The following is a 21,989-nucleotide window of genomic DNA, read 5'->3' as shown; positions in this document are numbered from 1 at the left end:
GTTGCCCGGGTGGTGTGTTTGGGATCATTGTCATTGTCATTTAGAATGTTGAGGAAATCCAATGCAAGGGGATGGAGGACAAAAAGGACAAATAGTTTAATATTCAAAAAAAGTATAAAAGATATCAAAAAGTTGTATACAAGCAACTCAAGCGAGACCAGTCTGCACATTTTAAAGTTTGAATGGTGTAAGATGAGTAGCGTGCTGAAGAAGAAGAAGGGTTTAAAGTCAGGACTTTTGCTTTGCAAGTCACACCTAATAATAATAATAATAATAATAATAAGTACTGAATGTCAAAGATTTAGAATGGGACATTTGCTTCTCAAGTCCCATTAATAATAAGAAGGTATGTCAAAGATTTAGAATGGGATGTTTGCTTCGCAAGTCCCATTAATAAGAAGTATGTCGAAGACTTAGAATGGGGACTCTTGCTTCGCAAGCCCCATTAATGAAAAGTCAGAAGTATGATGAAGATTAAAAGTTTGGACTTTTGCTTTGCAAGTCCTATCTAATAGTAATAATATGAGTATGTAAGAAATCTAGAGTTGTGCATTGCTTTACATGCACACCTAATAAGAAGTATGTCGAAGATTTATGTGAGGGCTCTTGCTTTGTGTGATGAGGTGTTGTTGAAGAAGTCAGGTGGAGGAGGGTAAATCACAGAATAACAGGCTTTAATCCGCAAAATACAGGTTTACGCAGAAATGCGTCAAACACACTCCTGGGCACAAAACAGGCGCACTGGAAAATACAAGGCACACGGGAAAATACTCTCGTCAATACACGAGCTCCACCGAGCTTCACAAACCTCCACAATAAACAATCACCCACACAGACAAGGAAACAGAGGGAACACTTATACCATGACTAATGAGGGAATAAGGACCAGGTGTGTGTGATTGAAGACAAGACAAATGGAGTGATGATAAATGGATCGGCAGTAGCTAGTAAGCCGGTGACGGCAAACGCCAAAACCTGCCTGAACAAGGAGGGGAGGCAGCCTCGGCGGAAATCGTGACACTTTGCAAGCCCGACAATAATATAAGTATGTAAGAAATTGAGAGTTGTGCATTGCTCTGCATGCACACCTAATGATCCACTTTTTAAAAAGCGATTTTCAAACATGCTCAAAGCGCTACTTAATCAATCATAATGTCAATCCACAAAAACATATTCTGCTCTTCTAATGCACTTGGCATATGAGTTGCTGCAAAAGCTCTCAGCCTTAGCTGTAGTTTAGCTGTGTAGGTCCCTTGGAAGGGCCTACTGAGGCCAGGATTCAATCTTGATCACGCTTTGTCGGCTATGCACCATTTAAAGCTCATTTCCGATTGAGACGACATTTGAAGCTTTTACAGTGAATGCGGTCTCTGCAAATGCGGGACATTGCTTTTAAAAGGTGCATAGCTGACAAAGCGTGCTCAGATTGAAGGCTGCATGGCAAGGAGAGATGTGATATGAAGAGTGGGATTTATTGATATTTTGCTTATGTGACCTGCTATTTCCTCTGTACAGTCGTTGTGTGCAACACAAAGCTAACCCCCCCCCACCCCCCCCCCCCTACACACCCCACACACACTTGCAGTTAGCAATGAACTGAAAATACCTTGGCGGGAAGGAGCTGATATCAGCATGAAAACGTCACAGCCTGATGACGGGATGCGAGTCAATACCTGGAGATGTTTATGTCGAGACACTTGAGAGATCGACACACTTATTAACCTTCTAATTGTTTTCTCCTTGGTTTCATTTCAACCAATGGGATTTGGAGACCCTGGCTGTGCAGGTCACATAGGGTTTGGTCATACTTGGGAAGAACCAAGTTTGCTGGAGAGTTTCATAGATTTCCTCTGTTCGTGTTTTGAATGAATATGAGTGTTGTCTCACTTTGAGCAAATGCCACATTTGTTTCCTCTGCAATAATATCAGGGAATGGAAGACATTCAGTCAAATAAGTTGCTTTACTAGCTAATTATATCCCTGTATGTCTGCAGCAGCATTTCCTTGCTCTTTTTAAAGGTAGACTCAGCAAAATGGCATCATCACACAGAGCGGGGAAACTTCCAACTTACAGATATCAACAATGACGACATATATGAATCAGTCAAAGACTGCAACTATTAGCTCCTTCCAAAGGTAGGGCGCAAAAGACAATAGACTGTCTTGACAGATTTTAATGTTAATGTTGATAGTCGCCCGGTTGTGTATGACAATGTCATACTGCTGAGTGTACCTTTCAGTTGCTGCAGATGTTTGAAGTACTGGGAGGGCATTAAATGCTATGTGATAGTAAACTCATGTTATGTTTCACAGGGGCTATGAAGATGACCAACCGGGCGGTGCTCTCGTATGTCCCCTTCTCTCTGAAAAACAGACAAATCAAATTTTATTTGTCACATACACGTGTTTAGCAGATGTTATAGCGGGTGTAGCGAAATGCTTGACAGTGCAGTGATATCTAACAATTACACAACATATCCCCAATACACACAAAAAAGTAAGGAATGGGATTTACAGGATGCTCTCAATTGTGCATCTGTAAAAGTTTGTGAGGGTTGTAGGTGATAAGCCAAATTTCTTCAGCCTCCTGAGGTTGAAGAGGCGCTGTTCTTCACCACACTGTCTGCGTGGGTGGACCATTTCAGGTTGTCGGTGATGTGTACGCCAAGGAACTTGAAGCTTTCCACCTTCTCCACTGTGGTCCCGTCGATGTGGATAGGGGGGTGCACCCTCTGCTGTTTCCTGAAGTCCACGATCATCTCCTTTGTTTTGTTGATGAAACAAGGTCACAGAGGTGCTTCCCATCAAGGTAGGTCAATGCACAGAGAAGGATGTAGTTGACACTAATCTAAGGTCAGTTTTGTACAGTATTTCCCTTGCATGATGGTTAACGTGCATGTGTCCATTCTAGTATACCAGCTCAGAGCGGGAGGAAGTGGGGAAGAAGCGCTACGAAGCTCAGAAAATGGAGAGACTACAGACGAGGGAGAGAAACGGAGAGCTGCTGACGCCTATGTCTGCCCCAGGTAAACACCTCTGCTCTGACCCCGATCTCTGACATCTGTCCTCTAGGACTTGATGGGATTGAACTCTATACAGTCTAAACCTATAGGGTTGGACATTTACCATAATGGAAAAGATAGGGCCTGTATCCAACTCTGTCTAAACTAGAGAAGTAACATAAATATCACCCATTTGGAGCAAGTCTGTTTCCTGTAAAATTGCTGTGTTTGAGAAGCGTGTTTGAATTCCCCCTATTTAAAAAAAAATATATTAAATAAATGAATAGGAAAGTATGATGGCTCAATTGGTTTGGCCATAGTGCTTGATCGTCACTAGTTACCACAGTCATAATGTCATAAACCCCGCCTATTTAGACAATTTATCTTCTTTAAAAATCGTATTTTAAACGTAACCTCAACCACACTGCTAACCTTATGGCTAACCATAACCTTAATATAAGACCAAAGAGCAAATTTTTGTTTTTAGAAATGTTTACGATATTGCCAATTTTGACTTTGTGGCTGTGGTAACTGGTGGAAACCATGGTGCTTCTGCCTCTCTGTTGGCACAAGGTAGTTAGCAATTGTGCTGAATTGTTTTATGTAGGCACCAGAAAGTATTAATTTAATCTCACAAATCACTCTTACCCTAGTAAAGTAAGTAAATATCAGTTAAAGTGCCAGTTGAAACTAATGTTTCAATGGTATAAGTTCGGTACTGCGTGTATTATTGATGAATAGGTGATCCGACAGTAAAATAGTTCATATAATCGCATGTCTTTTTTTTGTCTCCACCTAACTTTGATTTTCTTGATTCATTTTACCTGCTGCACAGACAGAACAACAAAAGGTATGTCTGTATGGATTTTCAAAAGGTTGCATGCATGTCAGCACAGAGAAATTGGGATGGATGGATGGAATTTTTTCATCCTTGAACACTTCGCAAAGTATTCCTGGTTATGCCCTGATTATTTTAGTAACACCGAGGCCATTTAACTGTCTCAATACTAATATTTCAGCCTAGTTTTTTTCTGTGCGTGCATTCGTGTGTGTGCGTGTGTGGCAGAGCCCTACGCGGTTGGCTTTAGCCAGTCCAGTCTGATGTCTGATCCGTCTGGTGGGACCTTCAGAGACTGCACGCTGCACGGCTTTGTACATGGAGGTGAGTCAAGCTGCTCCGTCACTTCTGCTGTGTGTGTGTGTGTGTGTGTGTGTGTGTCACATTCAGCAGAGGTTTAGATGGTTTGTAAATTCCAGATAGAGAGGAAGGACGAGAGACAGAGAGGCAGCAGCATCCAACCTGGATGTCTTATGTAAACATGACAGTGGCAGCATCCCCAGCAGTGTGCTCTGCATAGAGTCATTAATGAGCCACTTCATGTGAGCGAGGAGGGAAGAGTGAAAAGGGCACAAACTTCGTTCTAAACGGCTACCGCCGCTTGTTTCCCATTTGCCTCTTAATTAGACACATTCCTCTCTATCCTTTTCCCTGTTCCCTTGTCACTTTCTCTCCTCCTTCCTGTATTTTTCTTGTTACCCCTGTAGGAGTGTTAGAACAAGCAATCAATGCAAGGGGATACAGAAATGAAATATTGTAGCAAAACAACCAAAGCAAACTGTATATAAAGTGCATTTAAAGTTTGATTTGATTTGGGACTGTTCTTTAACTTTTTTTTTTTTTTTCTTGTTTCTTGGCAATTTCTCGCATGGAATAGCCTTCATTTCTCAGAACAAGAATAGACTGACGAGTATCAGAAGAAAGTTCTTTGTTTCTGGCCATTTTGAGCCTGTAATCGAACCCACAATTGCTGATGCTCCAGATACTCAACTAGTCTCAAGAAGGTCAGTTTCATTGCTTCTTTAATCAGAACAACAGTTTTCAGCTGTGCTAACATAATTGCAAAAAGGTTTTCTAATGATCAATTAGCCTTTTAAAATGATCAACTTGGATTAGCAAACACAACGTGCCATTGGAACACAGGACTGATGGTTGCTGATTGTCACGTTCGTTGAATGATGGGTCAGACCAAGGCGCAGCGTGATATGCGTACATGTTTATTTAAACTGTTAAACACCAAAACAAAACAACAAAGGAAACAAAACGTGAAGTCCAAGGTAGAACACACAACATACCTTACAAGGAACAAGATCCCACAACCCACTAGTGCCAACAGGCTGCCTAAGTATGATCCCCAATCAGAGACAACGAGCGACAGCTGCCTCTGATTGGGAACCACACCGGCCAACATAGAACTACACATACTAGAATAACACCCATAGAACATACACAACAAAGAATATACACACCCTGACTCAACATATAAGAGTCCCCTGAGTCAGGGCGTGACAGTACCCCCCCCCCCCCCCCCCCCCCCCCCCAAAGGTGCGGACTCCGACCGCACAACATAACCATAACAGGGTAAGGGGCCGGGTGGGCATTCCGCCTCGGAGGCGGATCCGGCTCGGGGCGTGACGACCTCTCACTCTCCGCCTCCCTTTTGCGCCCCTGGTCTGGTTTGGACCTCGGCGCGCTACTTCCCCTCTCCTTCCTCCCACGATATGCCAGGCGCTGTCTTGACCCTGGTATGGGAGACCCCGAACCTGGAGAGGGGCTGACTTCATGGTCTGGACTGGAGCCGCTGACCGGAGCTGGACTAGGCACCGGTGGAGCGGACTGCTCTGGCTCCGGAGTGGAGCCGCTGACCGGAGCTGGATCACGCACCGGTGGAGCGGACTGCACTGGCTCCGGAGTGGAGCCGCTGACCGGAGCTGGACTGGACCCCGGTGGAGCGGACTGCTCTGGCTCCGGAGTGGAGCAGCTGACCGGAGCTGGATCAGGCACCGGTGGAGCGGACTGCTCTGGCTCCGGAGTGGAACAGCTGACCGGAACTGGATCAGGCACCGGTGGAGCGGACTGCTCTGGCTCCGGAGTGGAGCAGCTGACCGGTGCCAGACCAGGCACAGGTGGAACGGGCACGGGCCGTACCGGACTGGACAAACGCACCACTGGTCTGGTGCGAGGAGCCGGAACAGGCCGGGCTGGACTGGCGACGCGCACCACTGGCTTGGTGCGAGGAGCAGGAACAGGCCGGGCCGGGCTGGCGACGCGCACCACTGGCTTGGTGCGAGGAGCAGGAACAGGCCGGGCCGGGCTGGCGACGCGCACCACTGCCTTGGTGCGAGGAGCAGGAACAGGCCGGGCCGGACTGTGGAGGCGGACTGGAGGTCTGGAGCGGAGAGCTGGCACAACCCGTCCTGGCTGGATGCCTACTTCCGCACAGTATGTGTGAGGCATCAGCACAGGACGCACTGGGCTGTGCACGCGCACTGGCGATACAGTTCGTAGCTCCGCATAACACGGAGCTTGCCCAGTCACACGCCTCTTCGCATGAGTACGGGGAGTTGGCTCTGACTAACCCTAGGCTCCGCCAACCACCCCGTGTGCCCCCCAAAGAACATTTTCTTGGGGCTGCTTCTCGGGCTTCCTCCTCGACCGGCCTCTTCCGTGTTGCCATTGCTCCTCTCCTGCCTGGGCATCTACCTTAGCCCATGGTCCTTTCCCCGCAAATATCTCTTCCCATGACCACAATTTGCCCACCTGTGACATGGCTACTCGCTCCACCTGGGCACGCTGCTTGGTCATCGTTTGGTGGGATCTTCTGTCACGTTCGTTGAATGATGGGTCAGACCAAGGCGCAGCGTGATATGCGTACATGTTTATTTACACTGAATAAACACACGACAAAACAACAAACAAACGAAACGTGAAGTCCAAGGTAGAACATACAACATACCTTACAAGGAACAAGATCCCACAACCCACTAGTGCCAACAGGCTGTTTAAGTATGATCCCCAATCAGAGACAACGAGCGACAGCTGCCTCTGATTGGGAACCCACCGGCCAACATAGAACTACACATACTAGAATAACACCCATACAACATACACAACAAAGAATATACACACCCTGACTCAACATATAAGAGTCCCCTGAGTCAGGGCGTGACAGCTGATAATGGGCCCCTGTACACCTATGCAGATATTCCATTAACAATCAGCCGTTTCCAGCTACAATAGCCAGTTACAACATTAACGATGTCAACACTGTATTTCTGATCAATTTGATGTTATTTTAATGGACAAAAAAAATGCTTTTCTTTCGAAAACAAGGACATTTCTAATTGACCCCAAACTTTTGAATGGTAGTGTGTATGTATGTATGTATGTATGTACAGTGGGGAAAAAAAGTATTTAGTCAGCCACCAATTGTGCAAGTTCTCCCACTTAAAAAGATGAGAGAGGCCTGTAATTTTCATCATAGGTACACGTCAACTATGACAGACAAAATGAGAAAAAAAAAATCCAGAAAATCACTTTGTAGGATTTTTAATGAATTTATTTGCAAATTATGGTGGAAAATAAGTATTTGGTCAATAACAAAAGTTTCTCAATACTTTGTTATATACCCTTTGTTGGCAATGACACAGGTCAAACGTTTTCTGTAAGTCTTCACAAGGTTTTCACACACTGTTGCTGGTATTTTGGCCCATTCCTCCATGCAGATCTCCTCTAGAGCAGTGATGTTTTGGGGCTGTCGCTGGGCAACACGGACTTTCAACTCCCTCCAAAGATTTTCTATGGGGTTGAGATCTGGAGACTGGCTAGGCCACTACAGGACCTTGAAATGCTTCTTACGAAGCCACTCCTTCGTTGCCCGGGCGGTGTGTTTGGGATCATTGTCATGCTGAAAGACCCAGCCACGTTTCATCTTCAATGCCCTTGCTGATGGAAGGAGATTTTCACTAAAAATCTCACGATACATGGCCCCATTCATTCTTTCCTTTACACGGATCAGTCGTCCTGGTCCCTTTGCAGAAAAACAGACCCAAAGCATGATGTTTCCACCCCCATGCTTCACAGTAGGTATGGTGTTCTTTGGATGCAACTCAGCATTCTTTGTCCTCCAAACACGACGAGTTGAGTTTTTACCAAAAAGTTATATTTTGGTTTCATCTGACCATATGACATTCTCCCAATCCTCTTCTGGATCATCCAAATGCACGGGCCTGGACATGTACTGGCTTAAGCAGGGGGACACGTCTGGCACTGCAGGATTTGAGTCCCTGGCGGCGTAGTGTGTTACTGATGGTAGGCTTTGTTACTTTGGTCCCAGCTCTCTGCAGGTCATTCACTATGTCCCCCCGTGTGGTTCTGGGATTTTTGCTCACCGTTCTTGTGATCATTTTGACCCCACGGGGTGAGATCTTGCGTGGAGCCCCAGATCGAGGGAGAATATCAGTGGTCTTGTATGTCTTCCATTTCCTAATAATTGCTCCCACAGTTGATTTCTTCAAACCAAGCTGCTTACCTATTGCAGATTCAGTCTTCCCAGCCTGGTGCAGGTCTACAATTTTGTTTCTGGTGTCCTTTGACAGCTCTTTGGTCTTGGCCATAGTGAAGTTTGGAGTGTGACTGTTTGAGGTTGTGGACAGGTGTCTTTTATACTGATAACAAGTTCAAACAGGTGCCATTAATACAGGTAACGAGTGGAGGACAGAGGAGCCTCTTAAAGAAGAAGTTACAGGTCTGTGAGAGCCAGAAATCTTGCTTGTTTGTAGGTGACCAAATACTTATTTTCCACCATAATTTGCAAATAAATTCATTAAAAATCCTACAATGTGATTTTCAGGATTTTTTTTCTGAATTTGTCTGTCATAGTTGACGTGTACCTATGATGAAAATTACAGGCCTCTCTCATCTTTTTAAGTGGGAGAACTTGCACAATTGGTGGCTGACTAAATACTTTTTTCCCCCACTGTATGTATGTATGTATGTATGTATGTATGTATGTATGTATGTATGTATGTATGTATGTATGTATGTATGTATGTATGTATGTATGTATGTATGTATGTATGTATGTATGTATGTATTTATGTATAAACAGTTGAAGTCGGAAGTTTACATACACTTAGGTTGGAGTCATTAAAACTCATTTTTCAACCACTCCACACATTTCTTGTTAACAAACTATCATTTTGGCAAGTCGGTTAGGACATCTACTTTGTGAATGACACAAGTAATTTTCCAACAATTGTTTACAGACAGATTATTTCACTTATAATTCACTGTATTACAATTCCAGTGGGTCAGAGGTTTACTTGACTGTGCTTTTAAACAGCTTTGAAAATTCCCGAAAATGATGTCATGGCTTTAGAAGCTTCTGATAGGCTAATTGAAATCATTTGAGTCAATTGGAGGTGTACCTGTGGATGTATTTCAAGGCCTACCTTCAGACTCAGTGCCTCTTTGCTTGACATCATGGGAAAATCAAAAGAAATCAGCCAAGACCTCAGAAAAAAAATTGTAGACCTCCACAAGTCTGGTTCATCCTTGGGAGCAATTTCCAAACGCCTGAAGGTACCACGTTAATCTGTACAAAAAATAATACGCAAGTATAAACACCATGGGACCACGCAGCCGTCATATCGCTCAGGAAGGAGACAGGTTCTGTCTCCTAGAGATGAATGTACTTTGGTGCAAAGGACCTTGTGAAGATGCTGGAGGAAACAGGTACAAATGTATCTATATCCACAGTAAAACAAGTCCTATATCGACATAACCTGAAAGGCCGCTCAGCAAGGAAGAAGCCACTGCTCCAAAACCGCCATAAAAAAACCAGACTACGGTTTGCAACTGCACATGGGGACAAAGATCATACTTTTTGGAGAAATTTCCTCTGGTCTGATGAAACAAGAATGGAACTGTTTGGCCATAATGACCATCGTTATGTTTGGAGGAAAAAGGGGAAGTCTTGCAAGCCGAAGAACACCATCCCAACCATGAAGCACGGGGGTGGCAGCATCATGCTGTGGGAGTGCTTTGCTGCAGGAGGGACTGGTGCACTTCACAAAATATATGGCATCATGAGGAAGAAAAATTATGTGGATATATTGAAGCAACATCTCAAGACATCAGTCAGGAAGTTAAAGGTTGGTCGCAAATGGGTCTTCCAAATGGACAATGACCCCAAGCATGCTTCCAAAGTTGTGGTAAAATGGCTTAAGGACAACAAAGTCAAGGTATTGGAGTGGCCATCACAATGCCCTGACCTCAATCATATAGAAAAAGTGTGGGCAGAACTGAAAGGCGTGTGCGAGCAAGGAGGCCTACAAACCTGACTCAGTAACACCAGCTCTGTCAGGAGGAATGTGCCAAAATTCACCCAATTTATTGTGGGAAGCATGTGGATGGCTACCCGAAATGTTTGACCCAAGTTAAACAATTTAAAGGCAATGCTACCAAATACTAATTGAGTGTATGTAAACTTCTGACCCACTGGGAATGTGATGAAAGAAATAAAAGCTTAAATAAATCATTCTCTCTACTATTATTCTGACATTTCACATTCTTAAAATAACGTGGTGATCCTACCTGACCTAAGAGAGGGAGTTTTTACTAGGATTAAATGTCAGGAATTGTGAAAAACTGAGTTTAAATGTATTTGGCTAAGGTGTATGTAAACTTCTGACTTCAACTGTATGTATGTGTGTATGTATGTATATGTGTGTATATGTGGTCCTCTGTATCTCAGCTGGTAGAGCATGGCGCTTGTAACGCCAAGGTAGTGGGTTCGATCCCCGGGACTACCCATACACAAAAAAAATGTATGCACGCATGACTGTAAGTCGCTTTGGATAAAAGCGTCTGCTAAATGGCATGTTATTATTATATGTGTATATGTGTATATGTATGTGTGTGTATATGTATGTGTGAAAAAAAAAAATACATATGTGTGTGTGTGTGTGTGTGCATGTGTGTGTGTATATATATATATATATATATACTCTTTGCATTCTCTCAATCAGCTTCATGAGGTAACCTGGAATTAATTTCAATTAACAGGTGTGCCTTAAAAGTTAATTTGTTGAATTTATGTAAAAAATAGCTCAAAAAAGCAAAGAGAAACGACAGTCCATCATTACTTTAAGACATGAAGGTCAGTCAATACGGAACTTTTCAAGAACTTTGAACGTCTCTTCAAGTGCAGTCGCAAAAACCATCAAGTGGTATGATGAATCTGGCTCTCATGAGGACCGCCACAGGAATGGAAGACCCAGAGTTACCTCTGCTCCAGAGGATAAGTTCATTAGAGTTACCAGCCTCAGAAATTGCAGCCCAAATAAATGTTTCACAGAGTTCAAGTAACAGACACATCTCAACATCAACTGTTCAGAGGGGACTGTGTGAATCAGGCCATCATTGTCGAATTGCTGCAAAGAAACCACTGCTAAAGGACACCAATAAGAAGAAGAGACCTGCTTGGGCCAAGAAACACGAGCAATGGACATTAGACCGGTGGAAATGTGTCCTTTGGTCTGAAGTCCATATTTGAGATTTTTGGTTCAAACCGGCGTGTCTTTGTGAGACGCGGTGTTGGTGAACGGATGATCTCCGCATGTGTAGTTCCCACCGTAAAGCATGGAAGAGGATGTGTTATGCTGTGGGGGTGCTTTGTTGGTGACACTGTCTGTGATTTATTTAGAATTCAAGGCACACTTCACCAGCATGGCTACCACAGCATTCTGCAGCAATACGCCATCCCATCTGGTTTGGTTTTAGTGGGACTATCATTTGTTTTTCAACAGGACAATGACCCAACACACCTCCAGGCTGTGTAATGGTTATTTTACCAAGAAGGAGAGTGATGGAGTGCTGCATCAGATGACCTGGCCTCCACAATTGACTGGTACTGTAAATGGAATAGAGCTAAGCACAGGCAACATTTTAGAGGAAACCCTGGTTCAGTCTGCTTTCCAACAAACACTGGGAGACAAATTCACCTTTCAGCAGGACAATAACCAAAAAAACACAAGGCCAAATATACACTGGAGTTTCTTACCAAGACGACATCTATGGCAAGACTTGAAAATGGCTGTCTAGCAATGATCAACAACCAACTTGACAGAGCTTGAATACTTTTTTAAAGAAAATGTGCAAATATTGTGCAATTCAGGTGTGCAAAGTTCTTAGACCTACCCAGAAAGACTCTGTAATCGCTGCCAAAGGTGATTCTAACATGTATTGACTCAGGGGTGTGAATACTTATGTAAATTATATATTTCTGTATTTCATTTTCAATGAATTAGCAAACATTTCCTAAAACAAGTTTTCACTTTGTCATTATGGGGTATTGTGTGTAGATGGGTGAGATTTTTATTTATTTAATCCATTTGGAATTCAGGCTGTAACACAAAATGTGGAATAAATCAAGGGGTATGACTACTTTCTGAAGGGTGTGTGTGTGTGTGTGTGTGTGTGTGCGTGCGTGTGTTTTTGTCTATTTGCTGAAGCATTTAGTTGCTTTCTGAACAAACAAAAAAACTCCTCAAAATCCCTACTAAACAAAACATTAAAGACACAGTATTTACATTAACTATCTACAAAATTCATGATTTTGATTGCACAGCATGTTTAATGACCTATATAATGACTCAGGAGATGAGTCCAAGGCAGATGAATCACCATTCATTTGAGTGGAAGTGAGTAGATGGATGGGAAGCACAAGGCTCTCAGGCAGTAAGAGGGGTCCATCCATGAAAGAGTGGAGTCTAGACTTCAGGGGTCCTTCAAACTAGGCCAGCCCAGGGAGCTGTGACTGTTTTCCCCTCACAGTTAAAATGGATGTCACAGTTTACATGGTCAAGGACAAGTGCCTCATCAAAAGGCCTTTCTGAGTAGGCTGACGCTGCCACTAGACTAGAGGTCTAGATGCTGATCTTGCCTTTTCTCTCACCTAATGGTTGAAGTTAGGAATTGGGGAGCGGAAGCTGATCCTAGATCTGTGGCTAAAAGCCGTTTTGTGGTCAATTAGACATCTGCAGTGGCCATACAGTATTTACAGCGATGCGGAGCATTCATACTTATTTTGCTTCGTGGAGTTGTGGTACGCTTCCAATAAATTGGTCTGCACCGCACCACTCGTAGGGATTCAGAGCTAATCTCTATAGCCATCCAGCTAATTACGAGCAACTGTCTAAACGAAAAGACAAAACTTACCTCTTCGGAGATGTTAGATTCCGTTTTCCAGTGCTTGACATAGGAGCTCAGACAAGATAACATGAAGTAAAAATGTTGCACCGTTTTCCCACCTGCATCTCCATCCCAAATCTCCCCATTGCCCCCCAGCAAAATTAGCCCACATTTAGGCTATTGTTTATGTGTGCGTTTCACATTATGTTGAGTATAATGCTTGTATGGATGTCAACCCCAATACATGTTCATGTCATCGTCATCAATCAACTGCATTACAGTTTAAAACGACTGACTACCACCACCTATTTCTGTATGCTAGCTATGCTACCAGTTTATACGAACGTGTTAGCATTTAGCAGTCACTTTTTCTTAACCTGAAAAGGGGCAACTTCTAAATGTTATGCAGCGAAAACAGCCAGATATATCCAAATCAGATTTTAGTAACCACATTGTGGGCCTGTTACAATACATAAATCATGATGGATTTGACAAATATCCACTTTGTTAGATCAGATTTGTTGAATTTGTGCCAATCCAGCATCCTTCTATCCCCCACAATCTGCATTCCATTGACCTCTTTACTGCATCTATCACCCCATTACCTCCCCGATCTCTTTCCAGGAGTTCAAACACATTTTTGTGTCTTTGAAATGTAGCCAGTTTCGCCAGTATGCCATTCACTCCCCGCTCATAGAATTAAAAGGGATGGCCTGGTGTAAATAAGGTCAACATGTCCTCTAGCTCATGTTCAGACCAATCCAATGCTTTTAAATCATTGTCTACTCTGCTAGTGTGAGAGGAAAGAATGCAGGAGAAGGAAGAGGCTTGGAAGTTTTTTATGAAAGAAAGAGGAGATCTCTGCCTGTCACCCATCATTCATTCTCTCTTTCTGATCCAGAATCTCTCTCTCTCTCTCTCTCTCTCTCTCTCTCTCTCTCTCTCTCTCTCTCTCTCTCTCTCTCTCTCTCTCTCTCTCGCTCTCTCTCTCTCTCCTTGTGTTGTTAGGAAGCTTTCCACTTGTTTCCATGGAAACCGGCTTCAAACCCATGGCAGTCTGATTAAAACTTCTGAATTCGTTGACATGTTGTAGCATTCATCACTCAGATGCTGTCTAACGGTGCCACGGTTTGTGTGTGTGTGCATATCAAGCAATTCAATTCTGTTTCAATTCAAGTTGATACAGAAACTGTTGTAGCAAAACAACTTATTTGACCTGACGCATCATCAACATGGCAGGCACGAACACAGACAGACAGACAGACACACACACACACACACACACACACACACACACAAACTTCAAGTGTAAATCAACTTAATACCAGTCTTGGCTTGTCTTGAGGGCTAGACAGTGCTGTCTGTTACGGTGTATATAAACGTGTCTTTTACATGTTACGAATGTAAATAACATATTTATTTAAATTTTTTGTCAAATCACTTACACTGATATCCAAGCCTTGTTTGTCCCTCCTTTTTGCTCTCCTTATCCACCTGAAACTTCAAAGCTTCAAACTTCAAACTTCAATTTCTAGAATCGTGACAGTTTCCCTGCCAGCCCTTGAGCAGCCAAAACAATTTTTATGGTAACCATGACAGCGCCCACTTGCTATTTGTCCTCAGTACAATTACATTAAAGTGCTACGAATACGTTTTTAATGCAGGATCTCTGCCAAGTTTAGGCCTGGAAACAGCTGCAAACACTAAAACTGCATACAAATATACATCAAATATGTGGCTTTTCAGGACGGGACCTGTTTCTATGGTAACACCTCATTAGGAGGCGGGTTGAGCCATTTTATTATAGCGTTAGTGATTATAGCACTCATTGTAGAGAGAACGAGAAAGACAGGGAAGGAGAGGGAGAAAGAAGGAAGTGTAGTGTTTTTTTTTGTGTGTTTTCTTTTACTGGGTTCCTCTGGGATACGCTTTCTAATTGCTCGTTTTTTTTTTTACATTGTGGAGTAAGCTCTCTCTCTCCCTCCCTCCGTCCCCCAGTGAACAGGGAGACATAGAGCACCACGTCACTCTTTGAATGTGCAATATTGTCCCACTATTGCCCACTTCAACCTTCTACAGTTCAATGAGGGGAAGGAGTTTGCATGGTGTTAACACCCCACTGTATCCTGTCCATATTACGAATAAACTCTGATTTGATTTGTTGTTGGATTTTCAGGTTTAGCTGCCAATGTTTCGTTGGATGACTTTATGTCAAATAAATTAGTCTCAGAATTAATTAAAGCATAGCTGGAGCGATGCCCACTTTTAAAAGGCTTCAGGAAAACTCTGATATACCTAGTAGAGCGCTGATTACAGCAGGAAGGGGCATTGGGGGTCATTCCAAATGGAGGCCAGTCGTATTTCAACAAGCTCCCTATTTCAACAAGCTCCCTCCCCTCTCTTGTCTTTTGCCAAAATGTAGAAATATACAGTCGAGACACTGACCTCTTACATATTCCCTCCCCTTGCACTTTAGTGCCTTGTTGCAAACAGGATGCATGTTTTGGAATATTTTTATTCTGTACAGGCTTCCTACTTTTCACTCTGTCAATTAGGTTTGTATTGTGTAGTAACTACAATGATGTTGATCCATCCTCAGTTTTCTCCTATCACAGCCATTAAACTCTAACTGTTTGGCCTCATGGTGAAATTGTCAGAACGCTGCGTGTGGATGTGGTGCAGGGAATCAAGCGCAGGAACAAGGGTGTTCGTCAACAGACTTTAGTAATCCAAAAACAGGTGCATTGCCAACCCAACCGGGAGGCAAGAACAAATTACGCACACAAACAACAGTGCGCAAAAACAAGAAAAGGCGCACGCAGTGCGGACTCTCGATACTAACAACACGAGAGAGGAAACTCCTCAATAGCAACAGCTGACAATAATAATCACACATAACACCTGACCCAACACACGATAACCAAATAGGAAACAAAATCAAACACCAACAAGGGACAGGTGTACAAACAGACAAAACCAAACAAACATGAAACATCGAACGGTGGTAGCTAGTACTCCGGGGACGACGACCGCCGAAGCCTGCCCGAACAAGGAGAAGGAGCAGCCTCGGCCGAAACCGTGACAGAAATCCCAGAGTGGTTTCCTTTTCTCTCCGGCAACTGAGTTTGGAAGGACGCCTGTATCTGCTCAAAGGGATATTCAATGTCTGCTTTTTATATTTTGACCCACATACCAATAGGTGCCCTTCTTTGCGCGGCATTGGAAAACGTCCCTTGCATTTGTGGTTGAATCTGTGTTGGAAATGCACTGCTTGACTGAGGGACCTTACAGATAATTGTATGTGTGGGGTACAGTGATGATGTAGTAATAAAACAATTATGTTAAACACTGTTATTGCACACAGAGTGAGTCCATGCAACAAATCTTTACTCCTGAACGTATTTAAGCTTGCCATAACAAAGGGGTTGAATACTTATTGCCTCAAGACATTTCAGCTTTTAGTTTTTTAATTCATTTGTACACATTTTGAGAAACATTTCCACTTTGACATTATGGGGTATTGTGTGTAGGCCAGTGAATCTCAATTTAATCCATTTTAAATTCAGGCTGTAACACAAACAAATGTGGAAAAAGTCAAAGGGTGTGAATACTTTCTGAAGGCACTGTACAGTACAACCTCTCCCATCTCTTTCTTTCTTTCTCTCTCTCTCTCTCTCTCTCTCTCTCTCTCTCTCTCTCTCTCTCTCTCTCTCTCTCTCTCTCACTTTTCCATAGAGATGCCACCACTGACTTTGAGGCTCCAAATCAATATCAGAGATCATGCATTAGATTAGAGTGGACTGAAACAAATGCATTTGTTCCATTTTCTTACTCGGCACAATGCCAGTCTTAGATTTTGTCATTACTAGTGCCTCCTCCTCATGAGATGGCTAACTGTCGATACATTGTGAGGAAGGGGAAAGAAATGATTCATAGTCTGAAAAGTACAGTGGGGAGAACAAGTATTTGATACACTGCCGATTTTGCAGGTTTTCCTACTTACAAAGCATGTAGAGGTCTGTAATTTTTATCATAGGTACACTTCGAATGTGAGAGACGGAATCTAAAACAAAAATCCGGAAAATCACATTGTATGATTTTTAAGTAATTAATTTGCATTTTATTGCATGACATAAGTATTTGATACATCAGAAAAGCAGAACTTAATATTTGGTACAGAAACCTTTGTTTGCAATTACAGAGATCATACGTTTCCTGTAGGTCTTGACCAGGTTTGCACACACTGCAGCAGGGATTTTGGCCCACTCCTTCATACAGACCAGATCCTTCAGGTTTCGGGGCTGTCGCTGGGCAATACAGACTTTCAGCTCCTTCCAAAGATTTTCTATTGGGTTCAGGTCTGGAGACTGGCTAGGCCACTCCAGGACCTTGAGATGCTTCTTACGGAGCCACTCCTTAGTTGCCCTGGCTGTGTGTTTCGGGTCGTTGTCATGCTGGAAGACCCAGCCACGACCCATCTTCAATGCTCTTACTGAGGGAAGGAGGTTGTTGGCAAAGATCTCGTGATACATGGCCCCATCCATCCTCCCCTCAATACGGTGCAGTCGTCCTTTCCCCTTTGCAGAAAAGCATCCCCAAAGAATGATGTTTCCACCTCCATGCTTCACGGTTGGGATGGTGTTCTTGGGGTTGTATTCATCCTTCTTCTTCCTCCAAACACGGCGAGTGGTTTAGACCAAAAAGCTCTATTTTTGTCTCATCAGACCACATGACCTTCTCCCATTCCTCCTCTTGATCATCTAGATGGTAATTGGCAAACTTCAGACGGGCCTGGACATGCGCTGGCTTGAGCAGGGGGACCTTGCGTGCACTACAGGATTTTAATCCATGATGGCATAGTGTGTTACTAATGGTTTTCTTTGAGACTGTGGTCCCAGCACTCTTCAGGTCATTGACCAGGTCCTGCCGTGTAGTTCTGGGCTGATCCCTCACCTTCCTCATGATCATTGATGCCCCACGAGGTGAGATCTTGCATGGAGCCCCAGACCGAGGGTGATTGACCGTCATCTTGAACTTCTTCCATTTTCTAATAATTGCGCCAACAGTTGTTGCCTTCTCACCAAGCTGCTTGCCTATTGTCCTGTAGCCCATCCCAGCCTTGTGCAGGTCTACAATTTTATCCCTTACACAGCTCTCTGGTCTTGGCCATTGTGGAGAGGTTGGAATTTGTTTGATTGAATGTGTGGACAGGTGTCTTTTATACAGGTAACGAGTTCAAACAGGTGCAGTTATTACAGGTAATGAGTGGAGAACAGGAGGGCTTCTTAAAGAAAAACTAACAGGTCTGTGAGAGCCGGAATTCTTACTGGTTGGTAGGTGATCAAATACTTATGTCATGCAATAAAATGCAAATTAATTACTTAAAAATCATACAATGTGATTTTCTGGATTTTTGTTTTAGATTCCGTCTCTCACAGTTTAAGTGTACCTATGACATGCTTTGTAAGTAGGAAAACCTGCAAAATCAGCAGTGTATCAAATACTTGTTCTCCCCACTGTAGGTCATGTTCTCATCAATGCAGACACTGATCAATGCAGAATATTAACTACATTTTTATTGATATACTGTGGGAGAACTTATATTGGAGGAGAGATTTGATTTAGTGATAACATAGGAGTCACATGCTAGCTGGTCTTCCCAGGTGGGACAATGAAACTGATGGACGAAGTGGCTGGAATCGTGGCATTCCGACATTGCAAGACCAACATAGTCACCACCTCTGTGGATGCCATCAACTTCCATCGCAAGATCATGAAAGGTAAGGAAATGTTCAACTCTGATGTCCATAAGGGTGTCCCTCAGAGCTTAGTCCTTGGTCCTCTCCAATTTACTATAAGTAATGTAGAACAAAATGTGTCAATTACAAAATAATATATGTATGTATTTGTATAATTACCGGTAATTCTTTACAGATTTATATTTCTACCTTTTTATTTTTTGGTTCATTCCAAAAAAAAATTGATACTCATTCTAATAACTTGATCACTGAATAACAGAGTCAATTACAAACGGTGCTAATAGCTATGGGCATTAGCCATGCTAATTAGAATTATTAGCATGGCTGCTGTGGTGCAACAGTACTGCTGCTTTCATGATGCTCCTTCTAGTGTTAACCTGTTAACTGAACACACCATTACCTGAGTGCGTCAAATCCAACTGCCTATATTTTTTACCTTAGACAAGCAGCATGTTGCGTGTAGATTAGCTAACCTGTGTCACATTTAAGTTAATCAAGACCCAGACACTTTTGATGTACAGCATATCTGGAAAAAATATGGTATTTTACCTCATTTGTCATTTGTACGTTTCCTGGCTGGGCAGTTGTTCCTTATTGCGCTAGTGAGAGGATATGAATCATTGATGACACTCCATTACCTCCTCCTTCCCTCCTGTTCCCTTGACTGGTTGTCGCTGCAGTGAGTCATTTATTCTCTGCTTGAGCCACAATCCTCTCAGATTAGTGAGCGCAATAGGAGCTTTCCCACAGAATGTTGACGTACTGTAGATCTTTGGTGAAGGCCATTATGATTAAATCCGACAGAGGGACACATCAATTTCTGAAAAATGTACATTCCATCTGCATAATTTGAGTGAGAAACTGTCATTCTGTGACATCGTTGACCCTTATGCCATGTCACAATCTTGGCTCAGCAGAAATTACCCATGAAACTTCAGACCTACCTCAGTCCATCTGTGTGACATGAACTTGACAGAGCTTTTACAATTTGTGAATATTTTATAAACAGTGTTTGACTCTAAAGTCATAAAACCATTGTCAGTGTTATCATTCCAGGGTGTTATTGGTTGTTTAGTTTCCCATGCTCATGATTTTCAAGACAGTTTGTTCTCAAGCAAACTGATGTCCTGGATGGAGGGAGTTGACACTTGCATCTGTGGCAAGTAGCCTACCAGCCCTTAGATTTGCTTCTATCTAAGCAGTTGTCTTCATTTCTTGCCATAATTGGGGAAACTGTACCCTTACAGTGAAGGTAGCAGTTTGAGGCTTAGCAGTGAGCACTAAAGTTATTGTGTGATATTATCCAGATACACAGTGCTGTATTTGTGCCAGTGATGCCAGTGTTATAATTGTCATCGAGCATGGTGTTCCCATCCCTCGGTGTAGGGATCAGTAGCAAACAGCCACAGAGGTAGGAGGTCTGTTAGCATTAAGAGAGTGTAGTCGAAATAGTGCCTCTGCATCTCATCCATTAACAGTGGACAGACTCACTTAGACCTCACAGATAGACTCCCCAGACAAAAACATAATCAATACTGTCACTAAGTCACCTGCCTCTGCAGCGTCCTGTGTAGGCCTATGGGTTCAGACCGTGTGATCACTGTTGAATGTTATGCAACCGTTTGTCTTTTCAGAGAACATTGACAATACGAGAGTCAAACAGGATGCTAGTGCATCAGGAATGTGTAGTTACTCAGCACTGAAGGCTGGTATTCTCTTCAACCTGTCAACCACACAAGGTTGGGGGGTGTTTCTGTGTATTGGTGATGATTGAAAAGATTGTAAACAGCATGCTCAGAAAGTGGCAGCTTTCAGACTGATTGGTTTATGAGTTGTGGGTGGTCCCATTGACATCTAACACATCTCCCCTTGGCCTACTCTCTGCACGCACACAATTCATTCTGTGTTCTCTGTGTTTATACAGGACTTTGACTTCTGGTTCTGTCGGTTAGGTGGCCTGTATAGCATGTGCTGCTAACCACTAACTACTGTGACTTCTATTGCGAAACTGTGGAATGTTTTCTGACCTCAGAACGGCACTGAACTCTGCTACAAAAACACCATAATACTCAATGTTTTTATTTATTTATTATTTTGTAAAAAAAAAAAAGGGGGTAGATCACTTTAATATTGCAGATTGTAACTTCCATCAATGTAATTGTCTGCATCATTTTTTAAAAACATTTTAGTTATTTAGCAGACACTCTTATCCAGAGCAACTTATAGTTAGTGAGTGCATACATTTTCATACTGGCCCCCCGTGGGAATCAAACCCACAACCCTGGCGTTGCAAACGCCATGCTCTACCAGCTGAGCTACACCAACTGAGCTACCAACTGCATCACTTCCAATCCCCCATATATTTTTTTGCGCAAATATATACAGTGAGGGAAAAAAGTATTTGATCCCCTGCTGATTTTGTACGTTTGCCCCCTGACAAAGAAATGATCAGTCTATAATTTTAGTGGTAGGTTTATTTGAACAGTGAGAGACAGAATAACAACAAGAAAATCCAGAAAAACGCATGTCAAAAATGTTATAAATTGATTTGTATTTTAATGAGGGAAATAAGTATTTGACCTCCTCTCAATCAGAAAGATTTCTGGCTCCCAGGTGTCTTTTATAGAGGTAAGGAGCTGAGATTAGGAGCACACTCTTAAAGGGAGTGCTCCTAATCTCAGCTTGTTACCTGTATAAAAGACACCTGTCCACAGAAGCAATCAATCAATCAGATTCCAAACTCTCCACCATGGCCAAGACCAAAGAGCTCTCCAAGGATGTCAGGGACAAGATTGTAGACCTACACGAGGCTGGAATGGGCTACAAGACCATCGCAGAGCATCTTGGTGAGAAAGTGACAACAGATGGTGCGATTATTCGCAAATGGAAGAAACACAAAAGAACTGTCAATCTCCCTCGGCCTGGGGCTCCATGCAAGATCTCACCTCGTGGAGTTGCAATGATCATGAGAACGGTGAGGAATCAGACCCGAACTACATGGGAGGATCTTGTCAATGATCTCAAGGCAGCTGGGACCATAGTCACCAAGAAAACAATTGGTAACACACTACGCCGTGAAGGACTGAAATCATGCAGCACCCGCAAGGTCCCCCTGCTCAAGAAAGCACATATACAGGCCCATCTGAAGTTTGCCAATGAACAACTGAATGATTCAGAGGAAAACTGGGTGAAAGT

The 21,989-nt window shown here is 43.1% G+C and overlaps 1 pseudogene across 1 annotated transcript in view; it reads left to right on the top strand.

Moving 5' to 3' along the window:
* The window catches only part of LOC311149966 (cytosolic acyl coenzyme A thioester hydrolase-like), a 55,667-nt pseudogene extending 34,941 nt beyond the window's left edge, over positions 1-20,726 (top strand). Inside the window, exons 5-9 of the transcript in view lie at positions 2,912-3,026; positions 4,069-4,164; positions 18,699-18,815; positions 20,429-20,533; positions 20,719-20,726. The product of the transcript in view is annotated as a cytosolic acyl coenzyme A thioester hydrolase-like (transcript). The remainder of the gene's footprint in view (positions 1-2,911; positions 3,027-4,068; positions 4,165-18,698; positions 18,816-20,428; positions 20,534-20,718) is intronic.
* The last annotated feature ends 1,263 nt before the right edge of the window (positions 20,727-21,989 follow it).

This window comes from Coregonus lavaretus, assembly GCF_964263955.1.
Source record: "Coregonus lavaretus genome assembly, chromosome: 22".
NCBI lineage: Eukaryota > Metazoa > Chordata > Actinopteri > Salmoniformes > Salmonidae > Coregonus > Coregonus lavaretus.
This window is presented reverse-complemented; position numbering and strand designations above follow the sequence as displayed.